This window comes from Mirounga angustirostris, unplaced genomic scaffold (assembly GCF_029215605.1).
Source record: "Mirounga angustirostris isolate CCGP_5_RB_7025 unplaced genomic scaffold, mMirAng1.0.hap1 SCAF_4, whole genome shotgun sequence".
NCBI classification, from domain to species: Eukaryota; Metazoa; Chordata; class Mammalia; order Carnivora; family Phocidae; genus Mirounga; species Mirounga angustirostris.
Genome location: NW_026991712.1, coordinates 31,699,346 through 31,712,094, shown reverse-complemented (window position 1 = coordinate 31,712,094; position 12,749 = coordinate 31,699,346).

Genomic DNA, 12,749 nt, shown 5'->3' with positions numbered 1-12,749 from the left:
GAATCTAGGAAAGTAGCTTTCACTGAGTGTAGAGTAAGAATATATTAAAGAAAGTGTTCTAGATTCCAGACAAATTATAGGGAAATCAGAGGTTTCGATGAGTAAAATGAATGTTTTTCCTAAATATCTACGTGACCACCTTTCAGAACTGCATGGCTTCAATTGAAAATTTAGAGTTTTAGAAAAATATTTTCAAGCCTACAGGTGTTCATGTTTCTGTTCTCATAAGTCTACCTGCCACTTTGAAGTTGCTCAGTAAGCATTTGCTGAAGGAAAACACGTAATTCAATAGTGAAGAAGTAAGTTCTGGATTTGTACAATGTTTCTATCACTTACTAGCTGTGGAACATGTGACCATCTCACCTCACAAAACCTATTTTCTCCTGTGTATAATACACATACCTCTACATATATTACGGATATGTGTAATGCACAGACATATATTAGAGTGCCCTATCTCATAGGTCCACTGAAAGGATCACATGACCTGATATTCAGTGATCATCTAGCACGGCCCCTGACATATTCGTACTCAACCAAAGTTAGAAAATAGAGAACAAAAATCATAATACTCATAGCAGTTTGCTCAAAAGGTAGGTAGCAGCGTAAGAGCTCATGCTTTCTCTCCACAGCCCTGACACTGACATGACTCAACTCTAAATGATTTCAGTGTGTGAATCCCTTTATGCTGAGTTTCTAGTTTTTCAGAAAGGGAATATCAGCAGCCTAATTAGAGTCAAATATCCATCAGTCAGGATGGCCAAAAAAGATAGAGACATGTGATACTGTCATAAGGGCAAAAGCCCATGTTTCAGGACCATTGCCATCAAAAGCAAGAATGATTGAGAACACAGTAGCCATCCCAAGCGTTGTCTAGTGCTGGTACTGTGTTAAGGTGTTGTTGATTTCAGGTAGCAGTTCAGTGTTTTGTTATTGGACTCATTCCTACTTAATGTTCTACTTCTATTAATGACCTGAAGGAGGTCACCTATTAACTCTTACAGTTGGTACCAAATTGTGGGTTAATTTAGAGAGGGTTGCAGAATAAAAGAATGGGGAAAACAAGATTAGAACAAATTTTACATGAATGAGTTAAAGAATCAGGGCAAAACAGCTATAAAACACAAAGCGGGGGGTGCGGGACGCCTGGGTGGCTCAGTTGGTTAAGCGTTGGACTCGATTTTGGCTCAGGTCATGATCCCAGGGTCATGAGATGGAGCTCCATGTTGGGCTCCATGCTGGGCATGGAACCTGCTTAAGGTTCTCTATTTCTATCCCTCTCCCTTTTCACTTGCACCCCCTCAAAAAAAAAAACCCCACAAAGGGGTAGTAGCATCATTAGAGAGAAAAATAGAAGGTGATTTTGACTCTATTAAAGAATGGGGGAAAAGGTTTTATTTTCCATTTTGCTTTGGATATTTTTATGCTTATATTAAATATGGTTGTTCATGCTATTCTAGGAAATTACTTCAAATAAAATAATGAAGCTAAGTTATGAAACAACTCAGTGAGAAATAGGAAGCAACCCAGGGATTCAACCTGTTTCCTTTATTAATATTCAAATAAATCAAATGTTCAATCTTCTGTCTTTCAAACATTTCATAGATCAAGACACATATCAAGAAATGTATTTGAATTTGAAAATGCTGTTATCAGAAAAGTAAATAGTTATAATATGAACCCAAAACTATGATTTTATTTCATCAATGCAGAATTATTTTATGTCAACAAATAAATTTTTGAAAGTCATGAAAATTTCAATAAAGATTAAAAAGTGTATTTTTCAAGGATAAACTTGAATTTAGGCAATTCAGATCAGAATGGTCTATCTCTATTTTATACCTAGGCATTGGCCATGGTAATTCATTGACAATGATAAGTATAGCTAAAATGCTTTTTTGTTGTTGTTTTTAGGTTTTTTTTTTTTAAGATTTTATTTATTCATTTGAGACAGAAAGAGAGAGAGGGAGAGAGAATAAGCAGTGGTAAAGGCAGAGGGAGAGGGAGAAGCAGACTCCTGCTGAGCCAGGAGCCCAATGTGGGGCTTGATGTGGGGCTCAGTCCCAAGACCTAGGGATCATGACCTGAGCCAAAGGCCGACGCTTAACCATCTGAGCCACCCAGGTGCTTCACTAAAATGGTTTGTTAATGTCAAACAGAATATAAAAATATGGACATTTTAAAAATATAAGTATAAAAACTCATTTTGCTTATTTCATACAGATCAAAGTCAAACAGCATTTTTAAAGTGAGATCAAACAATCATTTTGGTAATGGACTTACGGAGTTTTTATAATTACAGATTGTAAATAATAATAGTGATTTAGCATTTCCTCTCTACTCAACTGCTAATCTTGCTTAGTTCTCTTCCACAGCCCTGCATTCCCATTTTACATTAGAGGAAAATGAAGCACAGAGAGGTTAAGCAGTTTGCCCTGGACGCCATCAGGAGAGGAGACGTTGCTATTAGAATCCAGGCAGTCTTTCTTCATAATCTATGCTCTTAGCCTCATATCCTAGGATTATTCAGAATATACCCAACCAAATTAAAATAATACACATCCAAACAATAAAGCCTGAAAGTCTTGGTAAAAATACTTTTTCTCTGGCATTGGGAAATTAATATTTATCTCCAAACTACAATTGAATGCTTCCATCTTTTCTCTTACACCATATTCAATTTAAAGACCATTTTGAAACCTGTGTGTTAAAGCATGCTAAATTTACCCAGAAAATTATCCAAGAGTCAGTTGTTACTGCAATGTCGGTCTCCAGTTTTGTTGCAACCAAGGTCTTTTGCTGTAAATACTAAAAACCTCAAATTGGTGACTCATACATCCAACCTGATTACAACTCAATCTCATTCAGCCACTCTGGATTCTGGAAACCATGCCCAGATGCTCAGCTGCTATTCAGCTATGACTTGAATGGCCAAGTGGTTCAATGAGGAAAATCAGGGTAGAAAAAATTCATTGAAAAAAAATATTAATTCAGAATTTCAGTGCAATTTCTTCATAGACAGTATCAGCTGCTGCACATCTCTGTGATTCTCAAGGGTCAGAACAGTTTCCTACATTTCCCTAATCTTCAGATTAGTCAAACTATGGAAGGATTTTGATCAATTCCCTTTCCTACAAAAACAAAAAATCTTAAACTCCAGTGAATCATGGAGTTTAAAACATGAATCATTTCTTCTAAGTAATACTGAACAGAACACACATTCAAATACAATGGAAGGCAATAGATATAGATACAGATTTAGATATAGATATACATTATATAACGTGTTTGAACTGAAGAGGTTCTTAGAGGACTTAGTCATAGGTTTCCTAATGTTTGTTTCTAGCTGCAGAAATATTCTATTAAATAAAATCATGGCCTATATATAGCAAGTTTTTAAAGATTCCTTCATGACTGTCCTTCCAACACATTTCATGCCTGCCGTATGGAAGAATGGTTATTAATGCAAGTGGCCAGATTGGTGTATGTTTGCTAACGAGCACAATCATGTGGCTTATTCTTACTTTCTCTTCTCCATCCAATGAATCCGCTGCTGGTCATTCAGCCAGCTCTTGGACATTTGCTTCTGATCACTTCCTCTCCTCTTTGCTGGAGTGTGGAAAGTTTTATTTGGGCTAAAGGGAAGGTGGAATGCCTGCCTATTGCTGTAGCCCACTTTATCTGTGTTCTGCATAATGATTTAGGGGAAGAGCCTGCTAAAAATGAAGCTGTTTTGCTTTGTTTTATGATTGTTCCTTGTAGGAACATGTGGGAACATGCTTCTCTGATTTGGATCCTTGATTTTGCAAAGGTCCTGGCCGATATACCTTTGACTAAGACAGCCTTAACATTTCCTTCAGCTTGACAAAACTTTAGACAGGCTTTTTTTCTGACTCTCAGCCCTGACCTCTCTTTTCTTAGAGTATTTACTTTAGAAAACTTGTAATTGTAAATTCTTTTTCTGTCCCTTTGAGATGTAAAAAGCCTCTTGCCAGTTTTATAACCCAGAAATGTCTTTCTTAAGGCTCTGGAAACCATCTCTTTGAAATGTAACATGAAAGGAGATAACACCCCTATCTCCCACTCTAATAGCAAACACAAATGGCCTAAACACAGAGGAAAATATTTATTTGCAAACTCAGTAATAACTCCAAGTGCTCAACGTGTCCCATTGATCAACCTTTGGAGTGGCTGTCCTTCAGTACTTTTCCACTAGCTCATTCCAGCATTTAAAAACCCTCCTGCTTTTTGTTTTAGTGGAGTTGAATTCAGTTTCTTTCTCCAATTGCAATACCCTGAATACAGTTTAATTTTGTCTAGTGCAACTTTTGTTTTAATACCATCTGACAAAAATTATCTTGTGCGGCTCTGGGTTCTGTGAGGATGGGGTGGTTTAGTTCAATTTCCAGATTGTCTGTGGAGGTAACCTAGATGAAATTTACTAAACCCTAGGACTATACAGAACATAATTTGGAAACTGCCAGATTCCAGCTTCCTCAAATGAGAAAGGAGAGATTTATCAGAGTTCTCCTAATGCCCTCCCAACACCTCGTCCCAATCTGGTACCACCTCTACGACAGAGGCTATCTTTCCCATACATCTTCAACCTTCCGGATCTGAGGCCATTTCTTTTAGATATTACATTCCTCCAGACTCTTTTTTACTTGGTCTCCATTCTGACATAATATGGAAACTCCACGGAAGAGATGGTCATAGTTGAAATGCTGAAGGTGTCAAAGGTGGTACAGTTGGTATGGGGGAGTCAGCTGAGCCTGAAGTAGCATTTAAACTCTCTGAGTGGGGGCGCCTGGGTGGCCCAGTCGGTTAAGCATCTGACTTTGGCTCGGGTCACGGTCCCAGGGTCCTGGGATCGAGCCCCGCATCGGGCTCCCTGCTCAGCAGGAACCTGCTTTCCCCTCTCCCTGCGGCTTCCCCTGCTTGTGCTCTCTCTCTTTGTCAAATAAATAAATAAAATCTTTAAAAATAATAATAATAAAAATAAATAAATAAATAAACTCTCTGAGTGGGTCTGTTGAGCAGCTTGAGCCAGAGGTCTAGTTGGTATCTATGAATATGAATTGATTTATTGGAAGGGAGGGGTAAGAAAAGGGATCGTTTTTTCTGCAAAAGTAGAGAACAGCATAGTACCTCTTCCTTGGACTGGTCCAGGATGTCTTCCCAAGTTCTAGAGAGAAACTGTGGGAAGACTCAAGAAAAATAGGGTCTCTGGGGATATAAGACTCAATAATTCGTAATGAAATATTCTTCATGAACAAGTATGACATTGTGGTGACACAAGTCCATGAAACTTGAGTTCTTACTCTTAATGTAGTAATAACATAAAAAGATTGGAACAAACTCAATTATAGTAGAAGCAAGCAACGATTCCGAGCAGCTGGGAAAACAAATTTTTATCATGATACTTGACTTGTATGATTTGACTTTTAATAAAGTTATATAAATAAGGTCCATTTCTGGGCTCTCTATTCTGTTCCATTGATCTATGTGTCTGTTTCTGTGCCAGTACCATACTGTCTTGATGATGACAGCTTTGTAATAGAGATGGAAGTCTGGAATTGTGATGCCGCCAGCTTTGCTTTTCTTTTTCAACATTCCTCTGGCTATTCGGGGTCTTTTCTGGTTCCATACAAATTTTAGGATTATTTGTTCCATTTCTTTGAAAAAAGTTGGTGGTATTTTGATGGGAATTGCACTGAATGTGTAAATTGCTCTAGGTAGCATTGACATCTTCACAATATTTGTTCTTCCAATCCATGAGCATGGAACATTTTTCCATTTCTTTGTGTCTTCCTCAATTCTTTCATGAGTATTTTATAGTTTTCTGAGTACAGATCCTTTGCCTCTTTGGTTAGATTTATGCCTAGGTATCTTATGGTTTGGGTGCAATTGTAAATGCGATCGACTCCTTAATTTCTCTTTCTTCTGTCTTGTTGTTGGTGTATAGGAATGCCACTGATTTCTGTGCATTGATTTTATATTCTGCCAGTTTACTGAATTCCTGTATGAGTTCTAGCAGTTTTGGGGTGGAGTCTTTGGGGTTTTCCACATAAAGTATCATATCATCTGCAAAGAGTGAGAGTTTGACTTCTTCTTTGCCGATTTGGATGCCTTTTATTTCTTTTTGTTGTCTGATTGCTGTGGCTAGGACTTCTAATATGTTGAATAGCAGTGGTGATAGTGGACATCCCTGCCCTGTTCCTGACCTTACGGGGAAAGCTCTCAGTTTTTCCCCATTGAGAATGATATTTGCTGTGGGTTTTTCATAGATGGCTTTTATGATATTGATGTATGTACCCTCTGTCCCTATACTCTGAAGCGTTTTGATCAAGAAGGGATGCTCTACTTTGTCAAATGCTTTTTCTGCATCTATTGAGAGGATCATATGGTTCTTGTTCTTTCTTTTATTAATGTATTATATCACATTTATTGATTTGTGGATGTTGAACCAAACTTGCAGCCCAGGGATAAATCCTACTTGGTCATGGTGAATAATCCTTTTAATGTACTGTCGGATCCTATTGGCTAGTATTTTAGTGAGAATTTTTGCATCCATGTTCATCAAGGATATTGGTCTGTAGTTCTCCTTCTTGGTCAACTCATCTTCGACAAAGCAGGAAAGAATGTCCAATGGAAGAAAGACAGTCTCTTCAACAAATGGTTTTGGGGAAATTGGACAGCCACATGCAGAAGAATGAAACTGGACCATTTCCTTACACCACACACAAAAATAGACTCAAAATGGATGAAAGACCTCAACGTGAGACAGGAGTCCATCAAAATCCTAAAGGAGAACACAGGCAGCAACCTCTTCGACCTCAACCGCAGCAACTTCTTCCTAGAAACTTTGCCGAAGGCAAGGGAAGCAAGGGCAAAAAATGAACTATTGGGACTTCATCAAGATAAAAAGCTTTTGCAAAGCAAAGGAAACAGTCAACAAAACCAAAAGACAACCGACAAAATGGGAGAAGATATTTGCAAATGACATATCAGATAAAATGCTAGTATCCAAAATCTATAAAGAACTTCTCAAACTCAACACCCAAAGAATAAATGATCCAATCAAGAAATGGGCAGAAGACATGAACAGACATTTTTCCAAAGAAGACATCCAAATGGCCAACAGACACATGCAAAAGTGCTCAACATCGCTTGGCATCAGGGAAATCCAAATCAAAACCTCAATGAGATAACCACCTAACACCAGTCAGAATGGCTAAAATTAACAAGTCAGGAAACGACAGATGTTGGCGGGATGTGGAGAAAGGGGAACCCTCCTACACTGTTGGTGGGAATGCAAGCTGGTGCAGCCACTCTGGAAAACAGTATGGTGGTTCCTCAAAAAGTTGAAAACAGAGCTACCATATGATCCAGCAATTGCACTACTGGGTATTTAGCCCAAAGATACAAATGTAGTGATCCGAAAGGGTACATGCACCCCAAAGTTTATAGCAGCAATGTCCACAATAGCCAAACTATGGAAAGAGCCTAGATGTCCATAGACAGATGAATGGATAAAGAAGAGTAGTATATATATATACAATGGAATATTATGAGCCATCAAAAGGAATGGGATCTTGCCATTTGCAACAACGTGGATGGAACTGGAGGGTATTATGCTGAGCGAAATAAGTCAATCAGAGAAAGACACGTATCATATGATCTTACTAATATGAGGAATTCTTAATCGCAGGAAACAAACTGAGGGTTGCTGGAGTGAGGGGTGGGGTGGGAGGCATGGGGTGGCTGGGTGATAGACATTGGGGAGGGTATTTGCTATGGTGAGTGTTATTGTGTAAGACTGTTGAATCACAGACCTGTACCTCTGAAACAAATAATACATTATATGCTAAAAAAAAGAAGAAGATAGTAGGAAGGGAAAAAAAAAATCACTCTACTCATGTAGAGTGATTCTGGTTTGAAGAACTAAATAGCCATGTAGGGAAAGGCACTTGTCAAGGAATAGCAGGCAGCCTCTAGGAACTCCCCACAACCTCTGGAAGCTGAGGGTGGCCTCCAGCTCAAAGCCAGCAAGAAGGCAGACCCTCAGTACTTCAACTGCAAGGAAATGAATTCTGCCGGTAACCAGAGCGACTTGGAAGTTTATTTTCCCCCACTCACCACCCCTCAGGATAAGAATGCAATCTGGCTACATCTTGCTAGTAGCCTGTGAGACCCTGGGATATATTGTGAGATGGTAGAGGTATAGTATTATTTTAAGCAGCTAAGTTTGTATTAATTCATTATGCAGCAATGAAAAAAAAAAGAATACAGGAACTGAACAGTTCTGCAGTAGAGAAATCCTTTTGTTAATTAAATATCTTTAAAACTTACTTGGGAGGAGTAAATTACATTTGGCTAAGAGTTTTTGGTTGTATATTTAGTACATAGTGCAGTGCTTAGAACACGTGGGCCACAAGTGCTTGAGTGAATGAAGGAGTAAATACACACATGCATGAATGGGCATACTCCAAAAATACTTACGTCCTCAGTAAGGATGATCACCAATACAAGTTACTCTTCGTGGGGAATTTTCCATTTCCTATAGTTTCAATTATACCCTATATTCCAGTGGCTCCCAAATATACACTTCTAGTGATCTTTTGCATGTGATATAAAAATATATATAACTTACCAATATATGAAATCCCCACTGGATTATCTCACAGGTATTTCAAAACTAACACTTCCCCAAAGGAAATCTTTCTGCCACTTCCATACCGCTGTCCACCTGATCACACAAAACAAACCCCAGGAATCATGTCAGACTTTGTTCTCTCGCGTATCTCTCCTGTCCATTTGTTCATCAAGTCATATGGCTGCAATCTCTTACAGCCTAGTTAACTGCTTACTCTACATCTGAGCCTGTGCAATGTAGAGAGAAATGTGCAGTCTTACTGCCTGGTCTCACTTTAAATTCTTACTTTGTCTCATATATATATGGGTTTTAGGGGTCATCATAAAGCAAGCGCAGTCTTCATACACAGAATTAGTGGAACCTTTCCACCTGTTCTTTCCTCTCAAGGATTTCCTCTCTGCCAGTCTGGAAGTTGGTGGTGATTGCTGTGGTCCTTTCCCTGGTTCCTCCGGCCAGAGGGATAGTGGTCTTTCTACCAGAGTTCTAGCCTCCCAGAGTTTTAGCACCTTCAGTGCAAAGTTGTAAACAGTTTTAAAAAATCACCTTAGTGCCTGCCACTTCTCCAAGTTTAGACTCCTCTCCCATATTGGCTTGCTCTGACTTCCTCTTCAGAATCATTAGATAGTGGGTTTTTTTGTTGTTGTTGTTGTTTTGTTTTTTTTCATGTTTTTTTCAGTTTTATAATTATTATCAGTAGCAGCGAGGGCTTATTTCACAATGCTGGAAGTAGGACTCTGAGAGATTTTTGAAATTTTAATTATATTTGGGTTTTCATTTTTCCTATGTTGTCATGTGTTTCTAGTTTTACTGTATTTTACTTAAAATGTGTATTCTACATAAGTTTCTAGTTTTCTAGATTGATTGAGATATATGTATTGCCTTATAAGACATCAATTTCATAAAATGATTACCAAAAAGAAGGTGTATTCTATCTAATATATGCAGAGAAGTAGTCTCAATATCCTTATTTATATTTCATCTGCTTGGTCTGTCAAAGACTGAGAAAATTAAATATAAGTGATCAACTACTACTGTGTTTCTTCTTATCTCGCCTGGTATTTCCAAAGATTTTGTTTTATATATCTTATACAATATTTTTTAAAGCATAAAGGCTCACGGTATCTATATGTCCCTTGTGAATTTGACCTTTCATACAGTGTAAAGTTACCACATATAATTTTCTTTGCTTTTGATCTTTTGGAACTTTCTTTTTGTTTTCACTTACTTGGAATATGTACGACTAGAACTTAACTTTCTCTGTGCATTGTTTTGGTTTGTTTTCATTTATTTTTAGAGTAGATCACTGGCCAAATACATGCAGCTGGGTTTCCCCTTCTTCAGATCAATCAATTTGACATCTTTTTATATTAATCATTGGGGTCTTTTACTAGAACAGTTATTATTAAACAATTTTTATATTATTTGTTTATTTTCTGCTTTGTAATTTAGAAAGAGTATAATATAATTATGACTTTAAATAATATTTTAAGTTTATTTTCACTTTATACTCTTTCTAAATTGCAACAGTATCTAATGAATCTCTTCCCTAATGGGGTATGAGGAAAGTAGAATATTTAATCTTCCCATTTTTTAGTTACTTCCATCTGGGAGATTTGTCACCCTATGCTACAGGATTTTGGTCTCCATAATATTGTTATCATATGCAGATTTTCTTCTTAAAAAGGTTCATAGAGAGACAGGTATGTTTATATATATACATATATATAAACAAGTTTTATAGAGAAAGAGATAGGTATTATATATATGTTTATATATATATAGGTGTGTGTGTATATATATGCAATTTATAATCATAACTGTTTAGCTTTAATTCTGTGTTCAAATATATACAGAGCTGAACTTTCCTGAAGTTTACATTTTTATTTTTCATTGCACTAAATTATATATTCAAGTAGATTTATGAGGACATATAAGGATTATATATGCCTGAATGCTTACATAATTGACATTTTCTCCTTGCATCAGTAAGACTATATGGAACACTAGTATACACACATCCTGTACAGATGGTTCCACTTTCATCTAAGAGCTATTATTGCTAACGATTTAAAGATAGACTAATTTTTTCACTTGTAGGTAACTTCTTCCTGCTCTAGATATTTGAAGAATTCTTTCCTTATTCTTAGAGATCAGTAAACTCATCAAGATCTTTCTGACTGTTATTTGTCTTTAATACATTTTTCTTCATGTGATAAGCCCTATTAATCTCTAGTTTCAGGTCCTCATTCAGTGGTTTACCTTATTTTATTTTTGAATTTTTGTTTGTGTTACATGTTCTTGTTCCATATTCAAGCATGACCATTATTATCTCAGAGATATCGAATTTCCATTATTAGGTACAATTTGGATTATCATCTATTAAATCACATTCTTTGAACTATGTGAGATTCTCGAATCTGTCCTCCATTCAGAGGCTCTTACATTGTTACTTTTCTTTCCTGCTTCCAATGCAGTTCTAAAATCATCAATGTCATTTTCTCCCTTAATTTATTTCATGCTAACTTCCTTTGTTCCAGTTTCTTTATCCTTTTATTACGTCTCATTTCACAGAGCTGATATTTTATTTAATTTCCTTTAAAAGGTGACATTATTCAATTTTCTCTTGTTATCTGGGGGAAAAAAATCTTCTTTGAACATGAACTTTTTATCAATCAACATACCATACTATTTTAGGCTTCCTTTTCTTTCTTTCCTTTTCATACTTATTGCATGCAGACCTTCTCATTTTTCCTTTGTTCATCTTCAAGTGTAAATATTTCTACTTGGGTCCGTTATTTGTTCTTAAATGTTGAGAATCGACATACCCGAGCTGCCTTATTTGCTTGGGGTCGATTTGAATTCTCCTGTTACAATTTGACTGGGGCTTGGGTATTAGGGTTTGTATCAGGTCCATCATTTGGGCAGGAAGGGGAGAGAAGGTGAGGTGGGCAGCCACAGTCAGGATACTTTAACTCTTTGTCTTCCATCATAATGTGTCAGCAAGGAAGGGTTTGAGGGCTCTTTGCTAGCTGCGGCCTCGCATTCTTTCTTTTCCATGTTTGGTTCTGAACTACACCAATGACTCTCCGTTGAAACAATGGCAAGTTTCTCCAGGCTATTGCTATGCCTTTAAGAGCAGCACTTCAAGTAAGATATTCTCTATATTTTCCCTGGCCTTCCAATGTTCCTTCCTTTGCAGGGAAGTGGTGTGGTGAGTCTTCAGCACTTTCCCAGTGTGTAGGTAGGATACATGATAAATCCATGTCATGGATTGACTAAATGATCAAAACACGATGGCTTATAGATTGAATAGGGAGAAATGAGAGACTAAACAAAAATTTTGTTTAACAGAGAACTAACAAAATTCAAAGTATATATGCATGAAATGGAGTTTTACATTTTTAAAATGATTTTACATGTAAGAATGACGAGAATGAGACATACTTTAGGATTATGTGTTATGAAACTCTTATGAAGTGGCAAGTATTTTAACACAAGCCAAAAAAAGCTTTTACTGAAAAAAAAGCCAGTTTTAGCTTTTTATTTTTGTGTGATGCCTCATTTCAACTTTATTTTTTTAATTATCAGAATAAATAAACATATCACAGCTTTGAACAGTTAAGACACATTTTAAAATTCTGGTTTATGAGAATTCCACACATCTTAGTTGTTACTATATATTATTACAGAAATTTTTAGGTATTGTTGTAAAGTGATTGTAATACTTTATCTGTGTTACTTGGTGGCTTAAAAAACACCAAAACAAGCAAAAAAAAAAAAAAACCCTATCTAATTATTCTGATTTAGATATACTCCAATTACTGATGTTGGAATGACATCTGTCTTCCACTTCCATTCCATATGTCCTCCAACAGGGATACGGTATCTTATCTTCTGGAGGGGAATGGGGCAGAAGGGGAAGAGTAGGACAGGCTAGGAAAACAACAGTAGTAAATGAGGAGATGTAAGTTGAGTCTCTCATTCCCACTATTACCTGTCCCCAGTAGCCTGAATATGGAGCAAACTTCAGCAACCAGAAGACTTCTGGGATCCCTTCTGTAGTCTTAAGGTTTCCAAACAGCCACAGAACCCA